This window comes from Aphis gossypii, chromosome 1, assembly GCF_020184175.1.
Source record: "Aphis gossypii isolate Hap1 chromosome 1, ASM2018417v2, whole genome shotgun sequence".
NCBI lineage: Eukaryota > Metazoa > Arthropoda > Insecta > Hemiptera > Aphididae > Aphis > Aphis gossypii.
In genome coordinates, this window is record NC_065530.1 from 7,450,143 (window position 1) to 7,468,536 (window position 18,394).

Consider the following 18,394-nt stretch of genomic DNA (forward strand, 5'->3'; position numbering starts at 1 on the left):
ATAGTTTATACTTGTGCTATTGATTTATAGGTACTATTATGAGAAAATAATACCTATTAAAATTCATTTTTAGATTCTGAGTAGTTTTACAGAAAAGTGTTTTACTTTCAACAAACCTTTTTGAGACAGCTAAAAAGTTTTAAAAGTACCTATAATATTATCAAAATCTATTTATATATTGAGAATTGTACACAAATCGCACTTTAAAGCGGTACTTCTGTAAGCTAGTTGATTTACTATTATTTTTAAATATAAAGACGCCCAACCTTGTGCTCAAGTCCTGTATCTTATTTTAACTTTTGAACTTTACTAGTTCTTTTCAAATTTTATCTGATAATGCGTTCTATTCAAACAGTAAAAATAATATTCTCAGAAAATCTAGTTAAACTTTTATTAAAATCAATTTATCTTATTTGTATGTTCTGATAACAATACTTAAATAATAATACTAATATAGTATTAATATTTATATGTAGTATATCAAATACAAAATATTGTATTTATTTATTTAAATATCTTTTAATGGTTCTATATAATAATATGTGATCTTATTATATTGTGACATTAACTACATCAATGCGTTTTAAGTAAAACCAAGCTATATCATATTATAAAAAATACACATTTTATTATACCTTTTGTTTTATATATTTTTATAATCTGTGGATTTCTATAGTTTTGTGTAAATACATAGATAATGATTTTATTTTGCTTTTATTTTTAGTGTATTTTTAAATCATTATTGTATTAGAAATCTACTATTAAGGCATAAAGGTATTTGCGGAGTATATTTTTCTTGGTAATCTATAAACATCATTATTTAATCAAAAAAAGTAAAATATTTATTTGAGTTGACTAAAAGTATTTTTCTTACCAATTCTACATGTATAATGTGTATGCATATAGTATAAACATACATTTAAGCACCCTGGTGGTTGAAACTGTATTGTGGATTTTAATTATTTCTACTCTTTTTTATTTCGCAGTAGAAATGTTTGTAACAGCACGGGCAAAGAAAAAAAATTACATTTTGGTATTTCAGTTTTATGTTCAACTGAAATTTGTGAGAACAGTAATAGAAAATGTGTATAAACATCACTTGACCCTTCTTTGGAACGCTCTGAAAATCTTAGCTGTAAACAGATTAAACATTTTATTGTTCCGTACTATACAAAAAAGGGTCAGTGGTTTCTATAGTTGTCTTTAAAATCAACTGTATAGTTAATGGTGAAATTGAGTTATCCGTTGGAATGGAAGGGTAAATAATATGTGTTATATATATATATATGTGTTTATAAAAAAATCTTAAATATTGTTTTTCTTGAAGTGTTATTAGATCAGAACTAGACATGATCGTGACTTGTGCTCTTAAGTAGCATGAATCATGAACTAAATTTATATCTGCTAAATTATTTTATTTTATATTTTTATTTACCTATGATTTTTATAACGAATATGTAGTATACATATAGTTATTATTTTTTATTGTTGTAGATTATAAGATTAAAATGAAATGATACATATTTTTTAATCATAGGTTATTTAGTTTGACTTTTTAATAATTTATTTTTGATTTTGATCGTTGGGTATGTATGAAAACAATTATAAAAATCATAAATTCATTTTCGTTTTCTGATTTTATTGCATTAAAAAAGCAATCTCTGAATTATCGTTATAAATACATTTTATTTGTATGGGGAGGAAAGTATTTATAGCTTGAGTATTGATGTAAATACATTATTTTTGAGTGATTTAATGTAGTGCAAAATTGATTGATAAGTACCTAAAAAATACAACAAAATACTAGAAGTTAAATTTGATTCGAGATTATTGAAACCTCATTTGAAAATAAAAAACAAAAAGAGGGTCATACAAATTTTCAAAATTTTAATTACCAATAACATTATTAATGAGTAAAGATAAAATAGAACAATAAATAGGATGTCTATATACCTACATATTACTGATTACCTTGGTACTGATGAACTTGTCTGTTTTTATTTTTTATTTTGTAGAATGAATACAGCTTAGTCAAAAATTAGTTTTATATTACTAATAGTACATAATATACTGTGTATAGAATTATATTCTCAAATTTCCTTCATATTTAGTAAACTATTAATAGTATTTAATATATAATTTATCACTCTGCACTGTCAACTATGTTTTATTAATTGTATATTATTATTAAACATTTATATCTAATATAATGTAATAAATGGTTGAACGGTAGTACCATATTTTATTATTTCAAATAGTGTGATCGAAGAAAAAGAAGTACTTGAGTCACATGGTCGACAAGGCATATTATTATGTTGAAAAAAATAGAATATTTAAATCTTTACTATTCGATGTTTGTTTTCATACGACACACCTGCGATTACTAAGTTATGTATTTTTTTATTGTAGTATATAATATCGGTAAAAATACTATAAATTAGTTTTTGATTTACTAAAGCGGAAAAATAAGCCAACGAAAGTGGTTGTACCTCTTTTAATAGCTGATTATCCAGGACTTCAAGTGATCTTAGTTTTATGATATTAAAATATGGCTTCAAACAAATATCATGATAATTCCGTTTTCCGAATGCCAAAGTAAGCATATAAAATTGCACGTAAATAAAGAAAAGTTAGAAGTAGTATTTTGTCAATCATCAAGTTACTATTAAAGTTGAATTTTTTTACGTGATATAATTTGTTATTGGTAATTGAATAATTTTTCTGTTATTTTCAATATAAAAAAAAGCGTTAATATAAATAAAATATATCTATAATACTAACTGTATCGTCATAATCATCGTAAGCGTTTTACTTATTATGACAGTATTTTGGGTAAATTTATTTATAAGTTTTAAAAGATTAGTTTTTAATAGCTTTATACTCATAGTTAAAAATATTTTATTATGTATTATATTTTGAATTGTTTGTACTTAAGACGGCATCAGTTTTAATGAATTAGAGACTAACTATTAGACTTCCAAAATAATTACGTTTTCTTTAGTTTTTACCATTGAAATTATTTTAGTTTGTTCACTGGGTATTAGGTCGGTCAAGTAATTTAATTGTTGATCAAATTTAAATTTCTACCGACAGCTATTATTACTGTAGTTTCAATATCGTTTTACGATTGCAAACTCGTAAAATGTTTTACCATTATTTCAACTACAGTGTTAGCGGAATAATCCGTTCATACGAATATAATATTTATATTTACTTATGATATTATTAAATCGTAAATACATTTCGTACGGAAAGAGCCATAAAATATAGGATATATTATTGTGAATGAAGAGCCATTTAAAAATTTTGTTACCACTTTTCATGCTATTTTTACGTCCTATAAACGCGCCTGATGGTTTTACGAGCTAATTTTTACGTCATGTCGAAAACCATACACGAGAAACCAAAATTATCATTGCAAAATTGTTTTCTATCACTCTACTATATGCAAATAAATATGCCTGCATCACAAAATACTTACGGTAAAAAAAAAAAATAATAATAAAAAACAGTTAATGTTTTTCAGATTTTTATAAAAGCTTGTTCAATTGTGTCAAGTTGATTGAATTAATAATTGTATAGCTGAACTCTTGTTTCTGTAAATAATTGAATGGTCGAGAAATTTTGAGTTTAATATTTAAAAAACGAGAAATTCTTACATTAATAGAATTTAACTTTAAAAAATGAAATCTGTTTTAGTATAGTATGCATTTGTAAGTTCTGATTTTATTTTAATTTTTTACGACGGTAATAAAATTTCATTAAAAAATCAAAATATATTTGCAATATACCAAAGAAAGCATACCGTCTATTTTTGTTAATTCACATAGGAACCTTGAGACTCATTTTCATTTTTAAGTCATATAAAGACTGAGGGATAAAAATTTCAAATATTTTTTATACATCCTGTGAGTGATAAATTGGTTAGAAAATTGTCAACAATTGACATTTCTAAAATATTACTAGATAAATTTCTATTTTTTTAAAAGTGAATATGTATTATCTGTTAAAAATGTTGTGGTTATCGCTGAAAGGATTGAAAATGGAGCCAATTATATAACATACGAATATATATTATAGATACTACTCATTTTAAGTACTTTGTTGTTTTATTATAATATATGATCTAGTGAGAAAATTATAGTAATAATGTAAGTAATAAGTAATTTTAAGCAGAATAATATATAGCGTTATTGGTAAAACAATTTACTTCAATATTTTTTGGCACTTTCTCCACACTCTAGGTTAAATTAATATTTTTATTAGACATTTTGGTAACTTAACTTTTAATTCCTAATATCAGCCTTGATAGTGGTAAATTTGAATAAATCTAGCTCTTTCCCAAAATAATGAAAAATCATTTGTTAATTATTTACATTATGTTACAATACAACTTAATCACTCATGAATTCTATGTAGCATCAAGCTATCAAGCTTTTTTCAGTTTTCATATTTTTGTTTTTAGTCTGAACAGTATTCGCTGGAAAGATGCACCCTAAAAACATTTACTAACGATAAGTAATAGATTTTGGTAACTGTGTTAAATAGTTCCAGCATGCAATATCATTATGTGATAATCCCGGAACAAGGCTCTCATGTATGCGATTCCCATATTTGATTATAAACGAGCTCACCTGAAATACTCCTATCTAATCCGGCCGCCCGTGCACACATATTCGCTTATTTGAACAATATACAGATTACAAGGTCTAAATATTGACCAGATCTTTTGTTTATGTCAAAGTGAATAGATGTGATTTTTGGATAGGATATCTGAAAGAGCACGACAACAAAACAAACAACATATACAGAGACTACAACCCCAACGGAATTCAAACATATTATGGATATATTTTTAAAAGTACACTTGAGTTGTATGTACAGTGTACACAGTACCTAGAGCTTATAATTTTACTACTCTACGTTCCCCACCAGACCGTGACTGAGTTGATATTCCAAAAGCGCACCACCCTTGCACAACGTGTGCTTTTGTGTACTGTAGAAAGTTAATTAAACTTCGCAAAACAAGTAGAATAACAGGAGCAGAAAAGCTTCTTACAACAAATAATAAAACAAAATGGTGAGGTGGCGGTGACGACGGTGGAGGTTTGCCGTATCCGAAAATACGTTTATAATCTTCATAGTCGTTTCTCTCACGTTTCTCTTGACATCAGGGCCAGGACGGTTTTGAACGCTCTGATCTATAATAGTACTATGACATGATAATTTAATACTGTTGTCGACACACACGTAGATAAATAAACATAGATTTAATAATAAAAGAATTGAAAACCGTCTTTGTTATGTGTGTGTTGTAAAATTGTATTTGAATGGTTAACGAATATAAATATTAAATATCTATTATTATATATGTACGTGATGAGTTAAGCGAAACGTTATTAACTATAAAACGATATTTTATAAAATATAATAATATAAATTTATTGTTTTCAATTTATTAGATAGGTGAATAATTACTAGTTAAGAATTATAGTTATTCGACGCAAACTAAAATATAAATATTAAATTCAAATCAAAAATCCGAAATCTAAAAATGTAATATATTTAAGCAATAGTAAGCAATAGTCAGTAGATAAATGTATAATTAAATATGTAGGCATTCATTTATGTAATCAAATAATGGTTTACGCAGTTAGAGGAAAAACTCTGATAGAAACGATTAATCAGTTGAATTATTATTGTTCGAAAAGCAATAGCTTCTGTAGTTTTTTCATTGGGCATACTTTACCTACGGTAAAAAACCTCAAATTTATTGACTATTTGTGTGCTTCTTGGCTAGACATATCTGATGAATTCGAATAAAATAAATGTTTACAGAATCAATTAATTTTTAATTACTCAACTTTTAAATTAAAAATCCTTATCAATAACATGTAAATAAAGCTTGTGTTATTATGAAAATATATTTTGTTGTCATTAATGTTACTGTTACGTAATTTATGAATTAAATAGTTGTGTAAGATATAATCGTCGGATGAAAATAAGAAGTCTATAATTTTATTATTCCATTACTCAGAAGGTTAATAAACAGTGTGTTGTATTATTATATACTCGTACAATCAACTAAGTACAACTATTAATGTTTTTTTTTTTTTATAAATCAATTACCTATTTGAAATTAATTAATTTTTTAAAATATTAATTGATATTATATTTGATTATAGGTTAGGTCAGATTAAATATTAATGCGTATTAATGATTTTATAAGTTTGTTATTATTATTATTATTTTTAATATTATTGATTTTATCATTTATACTTAAATAAATATATTTATAAAAAAGTAATTTTTACTTCATCATAGATTGATATTTTGTCTATATATCACATTTGTTTCTTCTATTAAAATTATTTAATTAATGATTTTTTTTCAGTTTGACGTACAGATACATTTTAAATATGCCCCCCCCCCAAGAGTTATTTTCTGCGATAAAATTTTTTTTCACGTAACTTCATAAAAAAAATAAATACATATCTTATATTATTATTTTTTAAGTTAAACTAAATCTACATACAAGTGCGTTGCTTTTTTCAGTAGGGAACGAATAATTATTCCTAGTCCCCTTTACATGCAATGACCCTTAAGAAAACTATGGACGCATAATAAAACAAAACTATTGTTAGCATTTTTAACGAATGTCATTCCTAATTGAGTGCAGACAGAAAAAAAATAGTATATTATTATATTAAATGTAAAAGAATTCCATATTTGGAATGTTGTACCGTTGAGATGTAGGTACCAAAAAATATAATATCGTAGCTTCTTAAATTGGTACTTACATCTCAATTGTCCAACATTAAACCTAGTTACGTAATAATATATACCTTCTATATAATATTAAATTATTAATGTAACGCAGTAAAATTATTGTATAATATTCAAATGCAATTTTTAAAGTCTGTATATACTATACCTAGTTTAGAAAATTAAATTAATAAATAATATACTAAGAACTTTGTCATTTTTGTTTTTTTTTTTTTTAAATTATTTCATACTCTAGACATTTTTTATTAAATAAAACTGTTTTGGAAGTAAATATGTGAGTTTTGTTATACGTGATACGTGAAAGATATTAGAAAATGACGGCAAAACGTGTCAGATTAGCGTCATCCTAATACACAAGAAAAGCTGTATTTGTGTGTGTGTACACTCGTGTGTTTTTGTATATTTTCATTAACGTTCTCCGTAATATTATATACAGTATTTCATTGAGTGTGTTAAAATATGTATAGTAACTTAAATCTTTGATTTTTTTTTTTTTATAGAAAACTGAGTGCGGTCCCGAAAGTAGCTTTACTCCGCATTTGTTAACCATTTTATTGTTTCCGGTATATATATATAATACACTAATACAGGTATATATTATACACATATATAGTAGTGTGATGTATTCGTATATATTCTATTGTTGCCATCAGATGAGGTATGATTTAGATACCCAGAGATTTACATAATATTTTACCTTTATTTTACTCTCGAGAACGAATTGTGTGCTCCAGGGCAGACCAACCGAAGTGTTTATATGAGCAGAAATATTGTATTAAATTATTGCATGACTGGATAAGGGATACACCCTATTAAATAGCACATAAAATATTATTGTGGCGGTCCAACGTTCGGTTTAAATCAAATTCCAAAATATTACCACTTTTCTTATATTAGTGTGAAAGTTCTGCAATTAAAGCCGAATCTAGTAATGATATCGTATTAAAAGATTATACGACTCTTTTTATTTAAACTAGATTTAATTGTTTTGTCGATTATTGGTATAGTTTATTATTTATACAATATTACTTGTTAGATACGTTTCTTAAAGGTTTATAAGCTTTATATAAGCTATATATTATACCTTTTATTTTTATTGGTAATAAAATAAACAATTTTAATTTAATTATTACTATTATCATCATATAATCAAATAACATCAAAGTAGATTTTTAAGACTAAATATATCCATTTTTGTTATATATAAATACCATCAAATTATATTTATAAATAATTTAAATTTATTCACAATTTTAATAAAATATGTTAACGAATAAATTATTGATCTGCATATCATTATACTAAATATGTAATATATTTTTATTTAAATTAGTTGAAAAGACATAATCATATTTTATCTCAACAAATCTATTTTTCTGGAATCTCGTGATCATTTAATACCATATTACGAATTTCGTATTATCATAATACATTTTTTAAACAAGATAAAATTAGGATTTATTTATATTCTTCACAATGTAATTATTTAACTATTATAGCTGGAATCATTAGATTATTATAAAATATAGAATTTAGGTGTTGTACAATCAATAGAATAAAAACGAGTTAAATTATACTTGTGTACTGTTTGAGTGTTTAAATAAATATGTTTTAAAATGACGCATTTTGTTTGTTTGTTTACATACATATGACGATGGTGGCAAATGTTTCAAGTGTAGAAAACACAAGGCCGCAAAGTCTTTTTTCTTTTAAGTTGTATCAAGAAATATATTGTAAAATGAAGAGAGGATTTCAATTTGTTTGGTCTAAAAACAGTCTAAAAGTTTTCGTGTAAAAAATGAAAAATTGCCAACTTTTAGATGAACGGTGAACAGTAATAAAATATGATTTATACACTTTGTAAAAGTTATTCTTATAAATACGACCTTCTTTGTACAATATCCGTCCTAACCATACATCATATTTACATTTTTTCTTCTGTTTTTTTATCTATATTTTACCATCTGAGTTATCTACATTTGCTAATATAAATATGTTCCTATTTTTCATCTAAGAAAAAAAAATATAACTTTTTTAGTTAATATTTTACTAACTATTTATTCGACCTGTCTTGTGGTTATACATTACACCGATAGTAAGAATTATTTCTATTTTTATTTTTTTTTTCAAAATACTAATTAAATACTATAAATCATGGAAAACAAATTTGTTCATATGATTTTTTATGCCTGAGCCACTCGTTTTTTTTTAGCATGAATACTAATTATTATTATAATTTATTTTTATTTAATTCCTAGTAAATGTTTTGTAAGTTAATGCATATAATATAGTAGTTAAATTAGAATGCTCACTTGGGCGTTAGGTTAGAGGGCCAAGTGTGACTTTCAGCTTACTCCAGGGAATTTGTTCAAAAGATTTATAAGTGCACCATTATATACGACAAACTGTTTATATAGGTATAGTAAGTGCATTAATGATTGTAAACTAAGTTGGTTAGAAATCATCACACAAAAATCGAATTTATAACCGAGATAACTGAACAAATAACATAGTAACTGACACATCATGGGCGATAATAGGTAAAATTTTAGGGAGGAGTAAAATAAAAATTTGTAGTTAAAAAATATCATGGTAATATTTATTGAATTACAAGTTCAAATATTTTTTTTCCAGGGAGGCAAATGCCCTGGCTTTCTCCCCCCCCAATGGGTGCCGACGTGTAGCATTCAATTATAATATAAAAACTTTTAAAGTTCTACACTTCTACACAAAAAATCTATTTTAATTAACGAGATTTTTAAAAAAGCAATAATATTAAGTTCAACTAATTTTAGATTTGAGTCCTTATCGAATTGCAATCTTGACACGGAGGATCAACAATGACATCTAGTTGGTCACTTTAACTGGCCATTGAAGATTAAATCCTTCAAGCCGTAAATATACGATTATTACTACAAGTTTGAAAATGTATACACAATCCTTGAATCCTAACAACTTCGGAATCATGAAATCCCAGTAATTTAATTATAAGCCTTATTTGTGGGATATAATGCTGTAAAAATATCACCCTAATATATAATTCCTGTATAAGTATAACTAATATAAAGTAAAGTAAAAAAAAAAAAAAAATGTCTTGGTTTCTAGAGTTCGTTTAGCATTCTACAGTATTTTTTAATACATTTTTTCAAATGATTTGAGTAGTTATTTTAATATTTAAATATTTATTATATAGATGAAAAATAAATAGTATCACAGCCAAACTAAAAATAAAGAACAAGCCGGAATGTATGTTATTTAAATTAAGAATTAACGTCGTCCAAAGAATTTTTACTCATATACCTAATTAACTTTATATACATATATTTATATATGAGCGGATCATATAGTGTATTCATTTACGTAATATCATGTATCTGTACCAAGATGAAATTTACGGTAGAAATTATATTATTGAACGATTGGCCTTGTTGTTAATAATTTATGATTGGTGAATTATTACTGCTTTTGGTTTTTTAAAATTATGATTGTTTGCGACCGGATTATAAGTAGGCACGGCGACGTTGGTGGGCGGACAAAAGAACCGCTGGAATTAAGTGTGCCGCCAGTGAAATTAATAACAACGGGTCGGACGCGTTCGGTTTTATACGAAGGCATAATATACTGTGTAGGAACATTTATGGGAATCCATAATAAAAGGTCGCGTTTCGTTAATTAAATATTCCCAGCGGTCCGACTTGCGGTGGCTTGTCGGCTTCCGCGTCGTTTATACGTAATATTGCGGCGCCCGCCCGGAGAATGAGAATCGCTACGGTGGCCCGTAAGCTAGGCGTGCGCAAGCGCGCGCACACACGCCGACCATTATAATAATATTATTATAATATATCGGTTATTATTTATGAACAATTACGGAATAAGTCTCGAGTGTCTTGTACATATGTCGTATAATACTGCAGTATACTAGCTACGATACACACACGTGAGCGCTTGCGAATAAATGTGTACAGGAAGAGAAAAAGAAGGAACAGGCGAAAGAGGAGATAAAGTCGAGCGATGGATAGGATAGAGGAGAGAGAGAGAGAGAGAGACAGTCGGAAAGACTCACACACGCGTGCACTGTATTTCCGCGGACCGAAAATGCAATATTATTAATGTGTTTAATAATAGTAATAATAACAATAATAATACAGTTTCTATATTATTATATGTACCTATGTAATATAATACCTGAGGTGGAGTATTTCGTTAGGACGTATCGAGTTACCGTGGTAAATCCCTAACTTCATCCCAACCACCCCGTCACGCCACGCGACCCACAGTCGGGGGGGTTGTTTTTCCGACGTTCTTGACTGAGTTCATATTTATTCGCGTGGTAGGTGTAATTGATATTAATATTAGTACCCATTATTAATATCAATAATACTGCAATGGTTGTGGCGTACGGTATGCAAGTATATATAATGCACTATTGGTAGGTATAGGTATATCGTACACACAATATTATTACGGTACTAGTATTCACGGTATAACGGGCTTATATCGACGTCATGTGATGTGCGCCAAACATGTACAACACCAAACGCATGTTACACATTAATATTAAGTCGATAATAAAATAATATGTTAAAATATGTATAAATTCTATTCCGTTTAGGTTCGTGTGGTCAATGAAAAGAAACAAAATCGGATATTTAATCGAAAAATTAACGACATCGATGATATTATATTGTTTGACACTATGACATTTCCATACAGAACTTATCTCAAAACCTGTTTGTATTTGTATAATATATAAATATTAAAAAACCGTGGGATCTTCTTGGAATACTTTTTGAAAAAAAAAAAAGAAAAGAAAATCCCCTATACAAAGAAGACTTGAATATTACAGTAGAATATACGTTTGGATATAGCGATCTGATTCTTTGGGTACCTACGTAGAAGATCACACAGAGTTGTTTAATTTATTGCAAATCAAACTTCTTAGAACCAATTTAATCGTTAGAAGTGAAGTTCAAAAATAAATTTAATAAACTCGCATTACAGTCAAAAGTATAATCAAATTTAATGTCGTAAATTCAAAGTTGATTTTATACTTGAATCGATATGTGTACCTATGTCCTATATGCTTATTTACATTTACATATAAGTAGTCATTCGATTATCGTACACATTATTAAATATTAAACATAGCAAAATAATGTTTATTATACATCTCATACAAACAAATACACAACACAGTAGCATATTTCGAATTCCTCATGATTGGGGATTTGGGAATAGTGTTTTATTTTAGAATATGCCATTGATACGTGATGATGATAAAATGTTATATTATTACCACAGATAATAATACCATCATCTATTTAGTTTTTGAAAGACATTTTTGGTTTTTACACAATTTACAAATACAACGAGCTGAATTATTAATTTTTTTCATTACCCGTCATATAGAACCTGATTAAAAGAGAATTTCATTACTCGGAAAGCAAGACTGCCAACTAACTTTTTTGTCGTTGATAATTTCGACGGGAAAATCTATTTAGTTGGAATTCAACAAATTCAACAATATACCTAATGTCTGATCCCTATGCAGTAGTATAGGGATAAATTAATTAGTACAGTACAGTAACTACGACGGAATAATTTTGAAATATCTATGATTCCTCTAACAATTTATGTAATAATTATTGACTATCATTGTTAAATATCTTTTTGACGTGAATAATGCATTTTGTCTATAAGAATGTTTACGCTAAATTCGTACAATACATAATTATAATATCTACTATTCATTATTATAATCATATATAATAAACAGCGAGTAATCACTCAAAAATTACTTCTAAAAAGATACTTCTAATATATGTATAGGGTGGGGCATTGAAACGGCTGATTAAAAAAAAAAAATTCAGTAGTTAGATAAAAATTCTTATATATATATAATATTATTAGTTCAAAGACTACATGTCATCGCCCATTTGGTATTCAGAAATTTAGTAAACATGGAAAAGTGAGGTGGTGAATATTGATGCATATATATAACAATTCTACGTTTACATTTATATATTAAATTCATAATTCGGTATCATAAGTTAAGGGTATCAAAATATGACAACCGATTTTTAAAAAACGGGTTCTGAACTAAAAATGAAGCCTGTACAAAAAATAAAATATTCGTACACCTAAAAATGTCACTGATATAAGGGCCGTCTGCTTATAAAGAGTCCAAGATGTTTTGCACGAAAAATGTATTATCGTTAAAAATGTTCAATCATCTCGGGGACATAATTTTTAAAAAATAAACGACAAATTATGAATGTCATTATAATAAATAATAATTATATAATATAATAAAAATTATATAATAAAAATTATTATTCGTTTATTTATTTTATAATTCATCTTAGAAAATCAGCCGTTTTAATGCCCCATCCTGTATAAATAATCAATAATAGTAGGCTAATACATATGATAAAGTTATTAATTTAAAATTAAAATTATAATTTTCTAACGACCACTGACCAGACAACATTTTATTAACTTTTATGAAACAATTTTATCATATTTAAACATATTAATGAAGTTTGTGTAGGTTGTATAGTATACAATGTATACATAATATAAAAAGTTAGGTAATAAAACACAAAATAAAGCAACTCAATTAAAATATTTTGAAAAATAGAATAAAATTCCAACATAAGATATAAGATACTGGAAAGTAGTCAATCGCTCACCTCTACAGTAGATGTAGAGTGTACTTTGTTGTACGCCATTATAATGTATGCATTATTTGAATTCAATGAATGTATCATTCACATCATTGCATACGAAAAACGATTCTGATGAAGAAAGACAGTATGTCTGCTTATATTATTAAGTAGGTATATTTTATTATATATAAATATTGTGCTACTAAAGGACACTATTTTACTATAAGTAGTACATAGTAAGTTGAATTAATTTTTGAGTAAACATGACTTAGTTACAGAATGAATATTTAATTATTTTAAGAGTACCTATGTATTTGTTATATCATATTATTATTTTTATTAACTTTTGAATAAATACCAACTTTCCGTATAACTACCTATGTGACTTTGATATAAAAAGACAATAATAGCATAGTAATTATATTTATCTAAATTATTTTAAAATGTCAATATATTCATAAAATATATTGAAATGAATAAAATAACTATTCTTTGTTTGAGTAGGTACCTATTTTTTTTTGTCAAAAATTAAAATTAAGTTTAAAATGTCTAAAAAATATTTTTTTTATTATTTAGACTTTTAGATCTTTACATAAACTACTTATAAATTATGAGGAATCTTGTATTACATTTTCAAGTTTTATGACCAAGTTAATATGTTTCAATTGACATTAAAATACCTATTGCAATACTTATTTATGTTACATTAACATTAGTTGAAATAAAAATAGTTTTTCATAATGCAATTGTTAATTATTAAGAAAATCAATAGAGTTATTACAGTAGGTAGTAATATAATTATTTATGTTTTACTTTGTTGAGTTTGTGTTATACTTTTTAAGCTCTTAACATTTTTCCAGCTAATTTTTTATTTAAAATAGCCAATTATTTTTACTTCAATGAACGTTCTACATTAACATTACTTTTTTTTATATATAAGTAATTCGACATTACATCAGAATTTTTTTTAAAATTAAGACGACTTATTTTCTTCTTTTTTTATTTATTAAAATTTACTGCTGAGTTATTATTTTTTTTAAATGCAGACACGGAGTGTCTAGGTTATTATGTTTCTTTTTCTTAGTAAAGTATTTATTATTATTTTTGTTACATTTCGCTCATTCATAATTAAATAAATAAATGTGTATAATTTATTATTTAAGTGTATTATTTAATTTATATATGTTCATATTATTTTTAGAGTCTATAAATACTATTTTTGATTTATACAATGATATATTTTTATTGATTTATAGGTAGGTAGGTATTTACTGTAATATTGTACTATGTACCTATAATTACTTGAATTGTTAGCCTTATCTGTTTTTACAAAAATAGAATAATAGTATTAATAGTGTTAATAGTATATTTTTATATTTATCACAATGTTTAATATGCATTAAGGCTTTTTTTTAGGGGTTTTTTTAATTAGTTTAATTCTTATTTATAGAGCAGTTTTTATGTTTTATTTAAATATTTGACTAAAACAAATAAATTAAATTGTTTAGTTGAAAAAATCGCATTTTTCATAGTTAATTTTTAACCGTATAATTTCCATCGCAGGTAAATAAAAATAAAATAGATAACTCCAGCAAAATATAGTGACAGCGATACTTTTGTGCTCAACAGGTTTTGAAAACGATGTAAAAGATTTTGTAAGTTTAAGTATACGAGAATTAAAAATAATTAATAGCAGGAGGAAAAAAAGATGAATTTTTCGAATGACACGAAATTAGTAAGTTTTGCAGATCAACCATGCTGTAATGACGGAGAGAAAGCTGCAGTATTAAAGCTGCGTGTTGTACTTTCGGAAGAATTAAGCATAAAAAAAAAAAACATGTCAACTCGGCCGTGTTGGGACAGTAGAAGAACGGCACTTGCGAGTGAGGAAATCCTCGCGAAATTAGCGTATAAGAATGTTGCGGGCCAGTAACTCGTAAATCGGCAATCCGAGAAAGGCATTCGAATGCGGTGTGGCAGTGGCGCAGTGGCGGTCGACGTTTGTGTGTCATTGACAACGGACGCAGCGGCGTGCGGGAGTGTAGCGGTAGGTTTTTTGGTGGCGGGGGCGGGTTAGCCGCTGGGGAGGGTCGGTAGAAATTATCGTAATTCCCCAAGGGTTGAAATTACATTTTAAGTCAGGCGCGGTGCGGAATACTAGAGGCGGCGGCGGCGGCGGCGGCGGTTTTAACGAGTATCGAATTAATATTATGAGAATAGCTGCGGCGGTAGACGACAAATGCAAAATCGATGTAAACCAGGCGCAAAAACCGGAACCCGTTCACGGTGCCTATGATTTACGAATGTACAATGTACATACCATTCATTATTTCCATTATTATAACTATAACACAGCATAATATTGTATATAGCAGCCGCTACTATTATTATTTTATTATTATTAGTACACCGCATAAAAACACGCCGCATATATGTCGAGTTTGTTACTTCGGGCGATGCATCCGAAAATGCGAAAAATAAAACTTGCGATGTTTACGCGTAAATTCTCATTGGGATTATACATCGTTGTTATAATATGCTAATTATGGCGATGGCGTAGCCGGGCCGTGTTGCCGGCATACGATGATTTGTTGTCGATAAAATGCATATTTAGGTACGTCCATCTCACTCAGCGCGACGAATAATTTATACTAATATAAGCAGTGCAGGTACTCTGCAACGATGGGAATAAACATGATTTATTCATTTTTTGTTAATTGTGTATTAAGTATAAAGCCGATTGATAGGCACATTAATATTTTATCATTATCATATATACCAATGAGTAAATCAATCGATAATTATTTATAATTAAATGAATATATCGTCATTTTTTCGTTTTTTTTTTTTTAACGGTGAATAAAATTATAAAAAGTCTTATCACATTTTTCCACATCATTTTAATCAGTACTGCAATATTATGAAAAAAAAGTAAAAGAATAAAAATTTAAAAGTCTATGTAAACTTTAAAGACAAGGAACCTAATCTGACGTAATATTAGTGCTTACTTTTTTTTTTTTTTAAGAACAACGGACTTGTTTTACACTGGAAACACAGTTTATCATGAAATAAACTTTGTAAAATATTGCACGTAGTACATCTATGAATTGTACGTTGAATGTGGTTATTTAGCAGTAGTTTTTGTAACTTTTTGTCAGTACCTATTCGTTAAAAACTGGAAGTGAAAAATATATTGTTGGACAGCTCTAAATTTTAACTTGTTTTTAGAAACGTCGAATTACAGTAAAAATCATATCTGAAATTCAATTATTATAATTATTGCTTTGTTCAAATTAAAAGTAAAATAACATGATCCTTTCTCGATGTGGATATTCAGTATTCACTGACTATTACTATTTTTTTTTACATACATATAGCATCAATAGATAATTATGCTATTATTCATTATTTAATCGTGCGATAAAATATTATATTTTTTTGAAAAACCAAAATCAATAACGCACATAATAAGTCTAGTTGTATTTAATTCATATAATAAAAACCCATGCTAGCAGTATTAATAATTGAATTAGGCAGGAGAACATTTTTCTATATTTTAAAATATTAGATAGTGCTATTTGAATATGTATGATATTAAATATGTTAAAACAAGATTTACTATTAATTGGTTTATATTGCATTACAGATTTCCAATTTAAAAATAATAAACGTGCATACGGTTCTATTATAGTATAAGATGCTTATATTAATTCACAATATATATTCAAGAAATATAGCCAATTGGTATTTATTTGCATTTTCCATTTATTTTAGATATGTATTCTACAATGATATGGGGAAGATTTTCTTGAATGTACTTTTTTCAATTTCACTGTAGTTAAATTATTTTATAATAATATAACCCCATACAATACAATTTAAAATGTAACAAATGGTAACTGTTGTTTAGTTAGTTACTTGAAATAGAATAGAGTATAAAACATTTTTAGGAAAATGTAATTCTATATAAAAAAACATTTATTTATTTTTTTATGATTATCTTTTCAAAATCTAAGCTGTATCATAATTATTATTTTTAATTTAAAGAAGGAGTGACCTTTTTTAAAATCGAATCCTACCCTCCAAGTAAAATAAATATTATGTAAGTTGAAAAATGTTATTTAAAAAGTAATAATAATTAACACGATAGAGGTACGTCGTGTTGAAGTGTATAATTACACTAAACCGACCTAAAGTCACAAGGCTTATATAAAACTATAATTTAAGACATAAAACGACAAATGATGATTACAGAGCGTACGGACATATTCCCATCATGATAATTATTTGGTTTATCTAGCCTCTAAAATTGCAAAAGTGACTGAACGAAACGTTTCAAAAATCTGAATGTATTTTTATTTTTACTTAATAAATACGAGTATTATACCTGATAAATGCTATGCTATCCGTCTATAGATTTTATTGAGTTTTTCGAGCAATACTAATGCAAGTATAGAGTCAAATCTGTCGGGTTTTCGTCGAAAATAAGCGAAGGAGACCTGACGTAGGCGGTAAAGTATAAAAAAAAATACACACAAAATTCAACTATGCGAGTGCACGCAAAGTCTCTCGCACCACGAAACAATATTAACGGATATGGTGGTGTTTCGATCGGTGGGGATGGCTGGGAGGTTGAGAATTAACCGTGAAAAGAACCAGTACACGCACACACTTGCACGCTACCTATCATACTATAATCCATTATATATACACATAGGTATATAATATAATATAAATTAAATACAAAATAGGTACATATAAATCGTTATATTGTGTGTGCTGTAGGTAGAACCACCGCCGCAATCATAATCTATTCATGATGGTTATTATTAATGCGGACGTGATGGCGGTGAAACCCCTGCAGGTAGGTCCAATTAGACCGATAGCTTTCGGTGCTAATTTTCAGTCTATATATTTATAATACATGTAGCGGCGTTGAC

General features: G+C 27.1%; 2 protein-coding genes across 4 annotated transcripts in view; one reads left to right on the forward strand and one right to left on the reverse strand.

The window, feature by feature from the left end:
• Positions 1-18,394, forward strand: part of LOC126549129 (enolase-like) — a 60,177-nt gene that overhangs the window by 27,599 nt on the left and 14,184 nt on the right. The window contains exon 3 of one of the 3 annotated variants that reach the window (XR_007603315.1): positions 9,582-9,670. The exons of the other annotated variants lie outside the window; for them this stretch is intronic. The gene's annotated coding sequence lies outside the window, so the exon portion shown is untranslated. Of the gene's footprint in view, positions 1-9,581; positions 9,671-18,394 lie in introns of those variants that run through there. 3 annotated transcript variants of the gene reach the window in all.
• LOC114119138 (agrin-like) overlaps positions 1-18,394 on the reverse strand; it is a 169,375-nt gene that overhangs the window by 17,137 nt on the left and 133,844 nt on the right. The gene's annotated exons all lie outside the window — the stretch shown is intronic.